The sequence below is a fragment of the Heptranchias perlo genome, chromosome 19, assembly GCF_035084215.1.
Source record: "Heptranchias perlo isolate sHepPer1 chromosome 19, sHepPer1.hap1, whole genome shotgun sequence".
Taxonomy (NCBI): Eukaryota; Metazoa; Chordata; class Chondrichthyes; order Hexanchiformes; family Hexanchidae; genus Heptranchias; species Heptranchias perlo.
The window spans coordinates 23937451-23951298 of NC_090343.1; the positions used below are offsets into that span (position 1 = coordinate 23937451).

Consider the following 13848-nt stretch of genomic DNA (forward strand, 5'->3'; position numbering starts at 1 on the left):
CTGCAGAACAAAAAGGAACCAAAAATGGGCGGGGTATTGGTGAAATAAAAACTGATGCTTCTCGGAGTGACAACAAATATTGATTTTGTTAAACAAATTTTATAATATTAGCAAATAAAATGTATAAAAGTAGTTCCCTATTAGCTCAGTAGATGAATGTACCATGCAGAATGTTATTGAACCATAATCAGGAAGATCCCAGATTAAAATTAACCTTTGTTCTCAGGGTAACAAGGGGAAAAAAAACTCAGCATTGTTCCAGCTCGCGCTTGTTAATCGCTACTGGAAGTACACACGTGTGGGTGCCAGGCAAGGACAGAATTTGGCTCAATGGAGATGAACCCCATAGTCAAATAGCCCACTGGTGCTCACACAAAGAATAGCTACTTGGGCAGGGTGCTGAGGGGAAAGTGTTGCTAGTGGAACCATAAACCTGTCAGTAAAGAAAGGGGAGGGATATTGGAGGGAAATCAGAGGAGAAAAAGTATTTCTTATGTTTTACACATACAACAGATGGAAATATAGTAAAACAAACACAAATATAATGTCACATACAGAATCTGTAAATCCTTTGAGATTGAAGGAGCCTGGGTTTGTTATATACGAGACTGATTTTCAGCCATAGTTCTGAAATCCAGATCCTCACCAACTGCGGTAAATGCTAATCTGTTAAAGACTAACATGATAAATTCTTTAACTGCTGAAGTCCAGCCAGTATAAATACCATAATCCAGACTTGAGCCAACCCAAGCTGTCCTATTATTGTAAATGCAAAATGTTTCTCCTCAATCAACTCTACTTTGAAAGACACCAAAATACTTTATATTATTATAGAACCTGACTATTTGTTGGTGCAATTTTCAATTTCAAGCAGTTAGTCTATAGTTTCCACATGCTGACTTACATATTTATGACTTGTTATTTCATGATGCTGTAAACACATATTAACCAGAGTTTAACCCAAAGCTCCAGCACCCGACAATTAATGCAGCTTCCTGTATTTCACTCACCGGTGAACAGAGATTTTCAAGTTTTTCTGTGTGAGAACCTCCTGCTCTCTGTGTGAGAAACTCCTAGGATCCCCCTGCTAATACCGACACACTACAAGGGCCCTCCTGTAAGTATTCACACACTCCCAGAGACCTCCTGTAAATATTGATAGGATCCTGAGACCTCCTCCAAATAATGTCATTCTCCCAGAGGCCCTGTCCTCACTTCTGAAAGATAGTGTCAGCCATCCAAAGGAAAAATAATGCTATCATCGGGGGAAACATTTTTTATTAGTATATACAGCAACAGGTTAAAAAAACATATAGAACTTGGATTGCTTTGGAGATATCTTGAATCCCCTCATGGACCTAAGGTTTGGGGACTCTATTTTAAAAATATATGATCCAGAAAACAGTTACACTCAGATCCTTTACTCAAAGCACTCCATTATTTGGTCTGTACCATGATTTTTTTTCCCCCTCCTACATGCTTTGCTGCTTCTGGTTCTCAATGGTCTAAACTAAACTCACTTTTATATACCTTTTAAACTTAGCTCACAGGAAATCAAGGTGGGAGAACTTTGTATTTTTTTATTATAAATCAGAATATAACTAGGGTGGGTCGATGGAACATGCAACAGAAAATTTAAGTGCTGAATGTAATGGAAGGACTGAACTAGACAACCTGTGATAATAATTGAATATTCTAGCAGTGAGTGAAGTTCTGGACAGTGTCTTTGGACCTGGAGCTATAATGTGGGAAAATGTGAGGTTATTCACTTTGGTAGGAAAAATAGAAAAACAGAATATTTTTAAAATGGTGAGATACTATTAAATGTTGGGGCCCGATTTTAGCACCCGGTCTCGGGTGCGTTCTCGGCGGGGGGGCCTCTAAAATCCCGAAATTGAGGAGCGGGACCCGATCGAGCCTCGATCGCGCCCACTTCCGGGTTCCGCGCTGACGTGCGGGGGTGCGTGCGCAGCCCCCGCTGGTGGGAATCCCGCAGGCAATTAAAGCCAGCGGGGTTCCACTTGAGTGTATTTATCTAGGTATTTCAGGTCATTAAATGACCTGATTGAGCTGTTTATTTAACAAGTGTGGAATTTTACGGTGAAATGAGACTGTTTACCATACTGGGGGAAACACTCACACTCCCAACGGACGTGTTGCAGCCAGCAGCCCGTGGCAGCTGCCAAGGTGCATTCCACAGGTGGGGGGGGGGGAAGAACCTTCACCAACGCAGGAGGACACTCCGTAACATTGGGCAACGCCTGCCCTCCACCACCCTCCTCCAAGCAAGAAGATTCACCGGCGTGGAAGGGCAACCCCTGTGCGAGGACACACTTTTCTAGCGTGCACAACCCCGCAAACCTAAACCTGCCAGATGGGTGCTGCGTTGACATCCTCGGAGGACGAACAGCATGACCAGCCTCAGCAGCCTTGCAGTCCACGCCGTCCGCCTCAGAGACGTGCATCCCCACAGCACGGTGCTGTGGCACATCCACCTGCACAGCAGGATGGAGGGCAACCGCAGAGAGAGATGCATCGCAGGAGGCACTACCCTCCGCACAGGGTCTACAGACCGAGGCTCAGCTTCATGGACCTCTCCGAGGAGCAGTGCATACGGAGGCTCAGAGTCACTCGCCAGGTAGTCGCCGACATCTGCAGCCTCCTTAATGACGAGCTGCTCCCGGATGGACCAAGCAGCATCTTCTTACCCGTCGCTGTCAAAGTCACCACTGCCTCAACTTCTTCGCCTCCGGATCCTTCCAGGGTGCCACCGGGGACATCACCGGGGTCTCTCAGTCGTCTGCACACAAGTGCATAAGGCAGGTCACCGATGGGTTGTTCCGCAGGGCCTCGACCTACATCAACTTTGCCATGGATGAGCGCAGCCAGACGGAGAGGGTGGTTGGATTCCATGCTGTGGCTGGCTTCCCATGGGTGCAGGGTGTAATCGATTGCACCCACATAGCAATACGGGCACCTCCACATCAGCCAGGGCTGTTCATCAACAGGAAAGGGCATCACTCCATGAACGCCCAGCTCATTTGTGACCACCGCCAGAGATTCCTACACGTGTGCGCCAGATACCATGGCAGCTGCCACGATGCCTTCGTCCTCAGGGAGTCCACCGTCCCGCCCCGCTTCCACGCACCCAACACCGGCAACGGCTGGCCCCTCGGTGACAAGGGATATCCCCTGCACACGTGGCTTATGACACCTCTGAGGAACCCCATTACCGAGCCGCAGCATCGATATAATGACAGCCACATTGCTACCAGGTCTACAATTGAGCAGGCTATAGGGCTGCTCAAGATGCGCTTCAGGTGCCTTGATCGTTCCGGGGGAACGCTCCAATACACGCCACTCCGAGTGGGACGAATTATAGTTGTCTGCTTTGCCCTGCATAACATGGCACTACAGAGAGGGGTGCCGCTGGAGGAGGCCCCATGCACACCCGCCACCCACATTGAGGACGACAATGAGGAGGAGGAGGAGGAGGAGGAAGAGGCGGAGTACGAGCGAGAGGAGGAGGAACGACCCATAGCCCGATCACCGGCTCACCTGCGTGCTCGTCAGGCCAGGGAGGCACTCATATGCCAACGGTTCTCCTAACAGCACACTGTGTGAGGCGTTCACATGTCATAACGTGCACAGACGAGGGTCCATACAGGCTCCCTCCACAGAAGAGTGGTGCCTGTACACCTGCACCCACTGTATTATGCGCAATGGGTGGGACGGGGTGGTCGTCGTCATGATGAGGCGCACGGAAGGGACATATTGCACAAGCCGCAGAATTATGGACAAGAGGTGGCAGCATTGGTGAGAAAAAGTGAGTTTATTTTGTGTTGCCATTCAAAGACTGGAAATAAAAAGATAACAAATAGACAAACACCCTGGTGCAATCCCTGTGTGCTCACAGAACTTTGGGTTCTCGTTTCCTTGTACCCCTACGTGGTGCTACCCCTGTGGCTCCAGCAGAGGTGGTGGCAGGTTGCTCCTGTTCGTGCCCTGACCTGGTAGATGCTTTGGGCCAATGCCCCCTGGGTTTCGGTGCCCGTGAGGGCACCTCCACAGCCTTCCAGGCTGCAACCGGGGACATCCCCGGTGTCTCTCAGTCGTCTGCGCAGATGAGCCCTGCAAATACACCTACACCCACTCTGAAGTGACACACTGGGTGGCATCAGTGGTGGGTCCTCATAGGGATACCCAGGAGCGGGCATTATTGCACAAACCAGACAGGATTAGCGAAGACATGGCAGTAGTGGAGCCAATATAATGTGTGATGTGAGTTGTTCTTTAATTCAATAGAAGTATGAACCATGACAAACCCTCGAACACCCTTGTGCATCCCCTTCATGCTCACGACACGTTTGCCTTACGCTGCCGAATGCACATATGTGATGCATGCCCTGTGGCTGCAGCACAGTTGGTCGCAGGTTGAGTGAGGCCGGCCGTGAGAGAGATGCACGAGAGGGTGAGTATGGGATAGAGCCATGAGATTGTATGAGGATTGGGTTGCGTGGTAGTGGCGGGGTGAGTACTCGCGAGGTGAGTAGGTGCAGGTAAGATGAGGATGAGGTTTGAGTGGGTATGAGGGGTGATGTGACAGAGTAGTGTTGGCAGTGCCGAAGGAGATGTGGGGTGGGGGCAGTGTTGTGGCAGACGGAGTGTAGGGGAAAGACTACGTGTTCTCACTGTGGCTGACCTACTGAGGTCATTGGAGCGCCTCCTGCACTGTATGCAGATGGGCGATATGTTGGTGGCGCAGCTGACCCCCTCGGCCACCTCGAGCCAGGCCTTCTTGGTGGCAGAGGCAGGCCGCTTCCTCCCGGCCGCCGGGGGGTGGGGAAGATCTCTGTCCTCCCCCTCCTCCTCACCCCATCTAATGATACCTGGGGTGAGGCATCATTAAACTGGGAGCAGCCTTCCCCCTGGGCTGCTCCATGCTGTAATTTTTTCTGTTTGTGGCAGCATCTGTCAGTGGAGGACTGCCCCTTTAAATAGAGCGCCTCCAGCTGACAGATCTTACTGCGCATGCGCAGCCCGCCCGATGCGCAGATCAGCATCGGGGAACCCGGAGGAGCAGGTAAGTGGCTCCAATTAGTGTGTTGCCTGCTGCGATCGCGCGGGCAACCCACTAATTTCACCGGGCGCGTTTTCAACGCACCCGCTGGCCTACCCGCCGGGAACCCGCACCCCTGGTAAAATCGGGCCCTTGGTGTTCAGATGGATGTGAGTGTCCTTGTCCAAAAAACACAGAAAGTTAACATGCAGGTACAGCAAGCAATTAGGAAGGTAAATGGTATGTTGGCCTTTATTGCAAGGGGGTTGGAATACAAGAGTAAGGAAGTATTGCTGCAATTGTATAGGGCTTTGGTGAGCCACACCTGTGTGCAGTTTTGGTCTCCTTACCTAAGGAAGGATATACTTGCCTTATTGGCTGTGCAACTTGGGTTCACCAGATTGATTCCTGGGAAGAGAGGGTTATCCTATGAGGAAAGATTGAGTAGAATGGGCCTATACTCTCTGGAGTTTAGAAGAATGAGAGATGATCTCATTGAAACATAAGATTCTAAGAGGGCTTGACAGGGTAGATGCTGAGATGATGTTTCCCCTGGTTGGAGAGTCTGGAACCAGGGGACATAGTCTCAGGATAAAGGGTCAGACATTTAGGACTGAGATGAGGAGGAATTTCTTCACTCAGAGGGTGGTGAATCTTCTCTACCCCAGAGGGCTGTGGATGCTCAGTCGTTGAGTATATTCAAGTCTGAGATCGGTAGATTTTTGGACTCTAAGGGAATCAAGGGATATGGGGATAGGGCAGGAAAGTGGAGTTGTGATCGAAGATCAGCCATGATCTTATTGAATGACGGAGTAGGCTCGAGAAAAAGGAGCAGGAGCAGGAGTAGCCTACTCCTGCTCCTATTTCTCATGTTCTTATGTGTAAAGTGTTTGTGCTGAACCCAGATTAAAAAGTAGATCTTAACATAAACAAGATGCCAGATATTTTTAATAAGACATATTTAACATAGAGTCTACTAAGACTACTAGGTCTCTTTCAACTTTGTTCTAAGCTATTTCAACATCATTCATGAAGTATGTACGTATGTTTAGTTTTCCTGCCCATGTGTAGCACTTTACATTTGTCTGCATTAAATTTCATCTGCCATTGTTTTGTGCACTTGATATTTGTTCAACTCATTTTGTGTTGCAACACATACACAGGCCACATTCACACATTCCCGGTGATTATTTGAAAACTATCTAAGCTTTGCTGGGAATATATAGTTGCTTCAACACGACTACTCTGGAGAGGAGTTGTCAGAATGTGGGGGGGGGGGGGGTGGGGGAGAAAAAGAGGGGAAGAGGGAGGAAGAGTGCAGAGTGCAGAGACCACTGCTGTTTCTAATTCACATCAATGACCTGGATTCAGAAACTCAATGCAAATTTGCAGATTTAGAAATTACAAAATGGACATCTTAAACCCTCAACATGGACCTTCAGGGGTCAATTTTAACTCCCGGATGGGATGGTGGCCTAGTGAGCAAGCCGACTTCCTGACCAAGACAGCCCGGAGGTCAGCGGGAAATGGGTGCCCAGATGTTAAGAATCGGGCAACAGGAAGCCACCACCGGGGACCAGAAGCAACAGTCCCCGGCACTAAGAAATGTGGTCAGGAGAGGGGAAACGGAAGGGATTACAGTAAGAGGAGTGGGGGTGAAGCCCAAGGCAGGAGAGGCCCAAAGTTTCTTAAAAATAACTTACCTTGTTATGCCTCTTCTGGCCCTAGAGGGGAGCCCACCACAGCTTTCCTGGTTAGGCCTCAGGTTAAGATTGCAGGCCCCGATGACATAATCAGAGGCTAATCTGTTTATTTAAACAAGGACCCCACCGGCTTCAGGTGGTTGCCCTTCATGCCTGCAATTTAAAATTGCAGTCGGCAAGATCGTGGCGGGACGCCAGCAGGTTCAAAAATATTTGTAGAAATTGAAAAGTAAACTGAAAATTACCTGCTTTCATTTTCTTTGCAGTACATATCACTTCACAAGATACTACAGCAAGAATATTCTTAAAACTAAGTAAGTCTCGCCATCAACATTTCTATTCAAAATTGTCAAATGAAAAAAATCCTCAATATACTTTTGCATTTTATTTATATAGAAATTTTTGAAACTGTCATTTAAATGGAAAGTATTGAAGAGATTAAGGATCTACTAAGCCGGACCATATAAAGGGAACTTAATTAAGTACAATTAATTGAAGTGATCACTGAAGGACTCTTAATGACTCACCAAGCAATGCCTTACTAAAAGGCAAATTCAGGACTGATGTTAGGAAGCATTTCTACACACCAAGAGTGATCATTACCTGAAATAGATTTGTGATGGGCTAATGGAGGCAAAAAAAATCTGCAGTTGTTCAAGAGGCAGCCTGTTGTTGTGATGGGGGGAATCATAGGTTTCTATGGAAGGATGAGCTAGATGGGCTGAATGACCTCCCTCACCTGCTTATCTATGTGATAATTCATCTTCCTCATACAGACTCACCAACTCCTCCCAGCCAGTTTCTCCAACACTCAGTTTATACTAAATGTTTAAAGAAACAGAAATAGAAAAAGCACATTTAAAAAAAACAATCACAGTCCCTGACAGTAGTTTGATTTCAAAAGGAAATTCTGACTTTACATCGAGTCCTGAGCCAAATTTACATGTGATGTATTAATGGCTTTGGTCCAACCCAACTAAAGCAGAGTCCAATAAAACTAAAGTTGATCCCAATACCATGAATTAAAAATTAAACCTAATGGGAAGATTTCTTCTGTGCACCAGATGTAACAAAATCACAAAGTTGTATGTTTATCGTATCACTAAACATTGAATTACATAGAATCTTACAGCACAGAAACAGATCATGCAACCCTATTGATCTTTGCCAGTGTTTAAACTCCACATGAGCCCCCTCCCATTCTACCTCTCCCCACATCCCTCTATTCCCTTCTCCCTCATGCCTGCCTCAAGACTATCTCTAAATGTATCAATGCTATCTGCTTCTACCACTCCATGTGGCAGTGAGTTTCACATTCTCACCACTCTCTTTGTAAAGAAATTCCTCCTAATTTTTTTTTTGATTTGATTTGTTACTGTCTATCTTATATTCATGCCCCCTTGTTCTGGATTCACCAACAAATGGAAACAGTTTCTCCATATCCACCTTATTGAGCCCCTACATGATTTTAAAGACCTCTGTCAGGACTCCTTTTAATGTTCTCTTTTCCAAAGAAAAGAACCTCAGCCTGCTCAAGCTTTCCTGATAGTTGCATCTTCTCAATTCTGGTAACATCCTTGGAAATCTTTACTGCACTTTCTCCAATAGTTCAATATCCCTTTTCTAGTATGGAGATCAGTACTGCACACAATATTCCAAATGTGCTCAAACCAAGGTTCTATATAAATTTATTACCTCCCTGCTTTTGTATTCTTTTCCACTAGAAATGAACCCCAGTACTCTTTTTACAATCTTTATGGCCTTATCAACTTGTGTTGCTACTTTTAGCGATTTTGTGGATCTGTATTCCCAATTCTCTTTGCTCTTCTACCCAATTTAGTTTCTTACCTTTTTAGTTTCATATTTCCTCTTTGTCTACCTAATTGTCTTTTTTTTTAAACCTCTTTCCTAAGTTCATCATATTCCCTTTTGTCGTCCTCTCCTCTATTGTTATGTACTTTGCATATGCCTTTTTCTTTTGATTCAATTTTATCCTCATCTCTTTATTTATCCATGGTATCTCATTCTTGGCTGGTTTGTTCTCATTTTTTAGTGGAATATATTACTCCTAAACTCTTCTGATATCTCCTTTAAATATTGCCCACTGTTTTACCTGGTCAATATTTTTCTCCAGTTTACCTTCATTAGCTCCATCCTCATTCCCTCATAGTTGGCTTTTCCCCCAATCCATTACTTTAGTCTTTGTACTATCTATATCTCCCTGTCATTATCTTAAACCTTATTATATTGTTATCACTACTCCCTAGATGTTCTCCCATGTCTTTCTTCACCTATCTGCTCTGGTTCATTTAACCATTACTAGGTCTAGCAGTGCTTCCTCCCTCGTTGGGTTTCGTACATATTTCATCAGAAAGGAGTCTTGTACACATTGTAAAAACTTCATCCCCTTCTCCCCTTTCACTCCCTCTCAGTCAGTTTATTAAGGAGTAGTTGAAATTCCCCATGATTTTAATAGTTTTTTAAAAAACTCATTTCATATATTTGCCAACATATTTCTCCACCAATTGGTAGTCTGTAATATACCCCTAATAGTGTGACTGATCCCTTCCTATCCTTGATCTTAATCCATATGGATTGTTTCTATCTGCTAGTTATGTCCTTTCTTGCTACTGCCATCATGTTAGTTCTGATTAACACAGCTACCCTACCAGCCCTTCTTCCTTCCCTATCATTTCTAAACACATTATAGCCTGCAATATTTAACTGCCAATCCTGTCATGTCTGCAGCCAGGTTTCCATTATTCCTATTCCATCTACTTCCTCACTTAATTATTGACTCCAATTCCCCTGTTTTGTTGTTGATGCTCTATACATTGATATATAGGCAATTTAGTATGCTTTTATTTTTTATTACTCCTGCTTTATTTTTATCAGTTTTTTTTTACTACCTTTTCTGCATCCTGAGTATTTATGTCATTTTTCTTTTTGTACTTTGACTTTTGCACTCAGCCCCTCTTTTTCTTATCTTTAGATTACTATAAAGTAACAGAGAGGGTTGATGAAGGTAATACAGTAGATGTTGTATAAATGGACTTTCAAAAGGCATTTGATAAAGTACCACATAACAGACTTATTCGGAAAATAGAAGCAGCTGGGGTATTGTGTACAATTCTGGGCACCACACTTTAGGAAGGATGTCAAGGCCTTGGAGAAGGTATAGAGGAGGTTTACCAGGATGATACCAGGGATAGGGGACTTCAGTTATGTGGAAAAATTGGAGAAGCTGGGATTGTTCTCCTTAGAGCAGAGAAGGTTAAGGGGAGACCTAATGGAGGTATTCAAAATTATGAGGTGTTTTGATAAAGCAAATACAAAAACTGTTTCCACTGGCAAGTGGGTCGGTGATCAGAGGTCAAAGAATTAAAATAATTGGCAAAAGAACTAGAGGGGAAAGGAGGGGAATTTTTTTCACAGAGGATTGTTAAGATCTGGAATGCATTACCTGAAAGGAAGGAGGAAGCAGATTCCATTGGAACTTTCAAAAGGCAATCATACATATACTTGAAGAGGGATAATTTGCAGGGTTATAGGGAAAAAGCTGGGGTGTGGGACTAAATTAGACAGCTCTTTTAAAGAGCCGAACGGCCTCCTTCTGTGCTGTAAGATTCTATGATTCTACATCCACCCAAACCTCGACCCCTTTACTTGTTTAAAGTCTTTTCTACAGTTCTACTTATCCATTCCGCTAGGACCTTGCCTCCAGCCCAATTCAGACACAGCCCATCCCAGCAGTACAGCTCCTTCCTGTCCCAGTACTGGTGCCAGTGTCCCATGAACTGGACTGACACCACTCCGATTCTCCACATTGTTTTGAATCTTCTCTCTGGGCCTCTTTTTCTGTGGGTGGAAGGAGGAGTTCTGGGAAAAACAATGGATTGTTGGGGCTTTGCTATGAAAAAGGCAGCGGCTGACTGGCCAGCTAGCACTTCTCTTTTGTGGTGACAGCATATGCAAGTTGCTGGCTTTTGATTTGCCAAATCTGGCTGTATGGAAATTAGCAAATCCAAGTGTTGGGGGAAAATCCCAGCATTCATCCACTCTGGAATGCTTTTAAACATTGTGGGCCAGAACTTGCTGTCAAAAAAACTGTGAGGTGAATGGTGCTCGCTGTAATTTAAGCGCAAATCGCACAGCAACTTCAGGTGAGGGGCAGATGCACAGTTAAACACGAAAATCCAAGAGTTGCTGTCCCAGATGCGCCACTCCTCCATCAGCTTCATGAAAACAGCAACTCGCTGTCTGCCTCACCATTGAAAGGCGTAAAGTTCCTGTATTTGTATGATAGAGATGAACTAAACTCGCCACAGAAAGTTGTCTTTCTCATTTCAGTCTAAGTACCCTTTTAACGAAGTGATAAGTGTTACTTACTGCCAATCAACCTCTCTGACTGAAGATTAACTATTACAAGTTAATTAGGGGCCATAAATATAAGATAGTCACTAATAAATCCAATAAGGAATTCAGGAGAAACTTCTTTACCCAGAGAGTACTTAGAATGTGGAACTCGCTACCACAAGGAGTAGTTGAGATGACTAGCATAGATGCATTTCAGGGGAAGCTAGATAAGCACATGAGGGAGAAAGGATAGAAGGATATGCTGATAGGGTTAGATGAAGTAGGGAGAGAGGAGGCTCATGTGGAGTACAAACACCAGCATGGACCTGTTCAGCCGAATGGCCTGTTTCTGTGCTGTACGTTCTATGTAATTCTATGTAAAGTGTGGTGTCTCGTTCCTTCAAGTTTTAATTGTTGTTGGAGATTTTAAAAATGTAAAATTTTAAATGATTTTTAAAAAAATTTTCCTTTGTCTCTTCCTGTTTTAATCCAATCTTTCTTTCCCTCTATTTCTCTTCCTGAACCTGATTTGATATTGAACTTGCCCACTCTAATTTACACTTCCTTCTCACTACAGATGCTATAGGAAAGATAGAGCAGGAGGTAAGAGAGGAGGGGGAGTTGCGTTCTTGATTAGGGAGAACATCACGGCAGTAGTGAGGGAGGATATATCCGAGGGTTCGCCCACGGAGTCTATATGGGTAGAACTGAAAAATAAGAAGGGAGAGATCACGTTGATAGGATTGTACTGGAGACCCCCAAATAGTCAATGGGAAATTGAGGAGCAAATATGTAAGGAGATTACAGACAGCTGCAAGAAAAATAGGGTGGTAATAGTAGGGGACTTTAACTTTCCCAACATTGACTGGGACAGCCATAGCATTAGGGGCTTGGATGGAGAGAAATTTGTTGAGTGTATTCAGGAGGAATTTCTCATTCAGTATGTGGATGGCCTGACTAGAGAGGGGGCAAAACTTGACCTCCTCTTGGGAAATAAGGAAGGGCAGGTGACAGAAGTGTTAGTGAGGGATCACTTTGGGACCAGTGATCATAATTCCATTAGTTTTAGGATAGCTATGGAGAATGATAGGTCTGGCCCAAAAGTTAAAATTCTAAATTGGGGAAAGGCCAATTTTGATGGTATTAGACAGGAACTTTCAGAAGTTGATTGGGAGAGTCGGTTGGCAGGCAAAGGGACGTCTGGTAAGTGGGAGGCCTTCAAAAGTGTGTTAACCAGGGTTCAGGGTAAGCACATTCCTTATAAAGTGAAGGGCAAGGCTGGTAGAAGTAGGGAACCTTGGATGACTCGGGAGATTGAGGCCCTAGTCAGAAAGAAGAAGGAGGCATATGACATGCATAGGCAGCTGGGATCAAGTGGATCCCTTGAAGAGTATAGAGATTGCCGGAGTAGAGTTAAGAGAGAAATCAGGAGGGCAAAAAGGGGATATCAGATTGCTTTGGCAGATAAGGCAAAGGTGAATCCAAAGAGCTTCTACAAATACATAAAGGGCAAAAGAGTAACTAGGGAGAGAGTAGGGCCACTTAAGGATCAACAATGTCATCTATGTGCGGAACCACTAGAGATGGGTGAGATCCTAAATGACTATTTCGCATCGGTATTTACGGTTGGGAAAGGCATGGATGTTAGGGAACTTGGGGAAATAAATAGTGATGTCTTGAGGAGTGTACATATTACAGAGAGGGAGGTGCTGGAAGTCTTAACGCGCATCAAGGTAGATAAATCTCCGGGACCTGATGAAATGTATCCCAGGACGTTATGGGAGGTTAGGGAGGAAGTTGCGGGTCCCCTAGCAGAGATATTTGAATCATCGACAGCTACAGGTGAGGTGCCTGAAGATTGGAGGGTAGAAAATGTTGTGCCTTTGTTTAAGAAGGGCGGCAGGGAAAAGCATGGGAACTACAGACCGGTGAGCCTGACATCTGTAGTGGGTAAGTTGTTAGAGGGTATTCTGAGAGACAGGATCCACGGGCATTTGGAGAGGCAGGGACTGATTAGGAACAGTCAGCATGGTTTTGTGAGAGGAAAATCATGTCTCACAAATTTGATTGAGTTTTTTGAAGGGGTAACCAAGAAGATAGATGAGGGCTGTGCAGTAGACGTGGTCTACATGGACTTTAGCAAAGCCTTTGACAAGGTACCGCATGGTAGGTTGTTACATAAGGTTAAATCTCACGGGATCCAAGGTGAGGTAGCCAATTGGATACAAAATTGGATTGACGACAGAGGGTGGTTGTAGAGGGTTGTTTTTCAAACTGGAGGCCTGTGACCAGTGGTGTGCCTCAGGGATCGGTGCTGGGTCCGCTGTTATTTGTTATTTATATTAATGATTTGGATGAGAATTTAGGAGGCATGGTTAGTAAGTTTGCAGATGACACCAAGATTGGTGGCATTGTGGACAGTGAAGAAGGTTATCTAGGATTGCAACGGGATCTTGATAAATTGGGCCAGTGGGCCGATGAATGGCAGATGGCGTTTAATTTAGATAAATGTGAGGTGATGCATTTTGGTAGATCGAATCGGGCCAGAACTTACTCCGTTAATGGTAGGGAGTTGGGGAGAGTTATAGAACAAAGAGATCTAGGAGTACAGGTTCATAGCTCCTTGAAAGTGGAGTCACAGGTGGATAGGGTGGTGAAGAACGCATTCAGCATGCTTGGTTTCATTGGTCAGAACATTGAATACAAGAGTTGGGATGTCTTGTAGAAGTT

The 13848-nt window shown here is 44.8% G+C and overlaps 1 protein-coding gene across 2 annotated transcripts in view; it reads right to left on the minus strand.

Moving 5' to 3' along the window:
- The window catches only part of slc17a9b (solute carrier family 17 member 9b), a 53384-nt gene that overhangs the window by 18360 nt on the left and 21176 nt on the right, over positions 1-13848 (minus strand). The gene's annotated exons all lie outside the window — the stretch shown is intronic.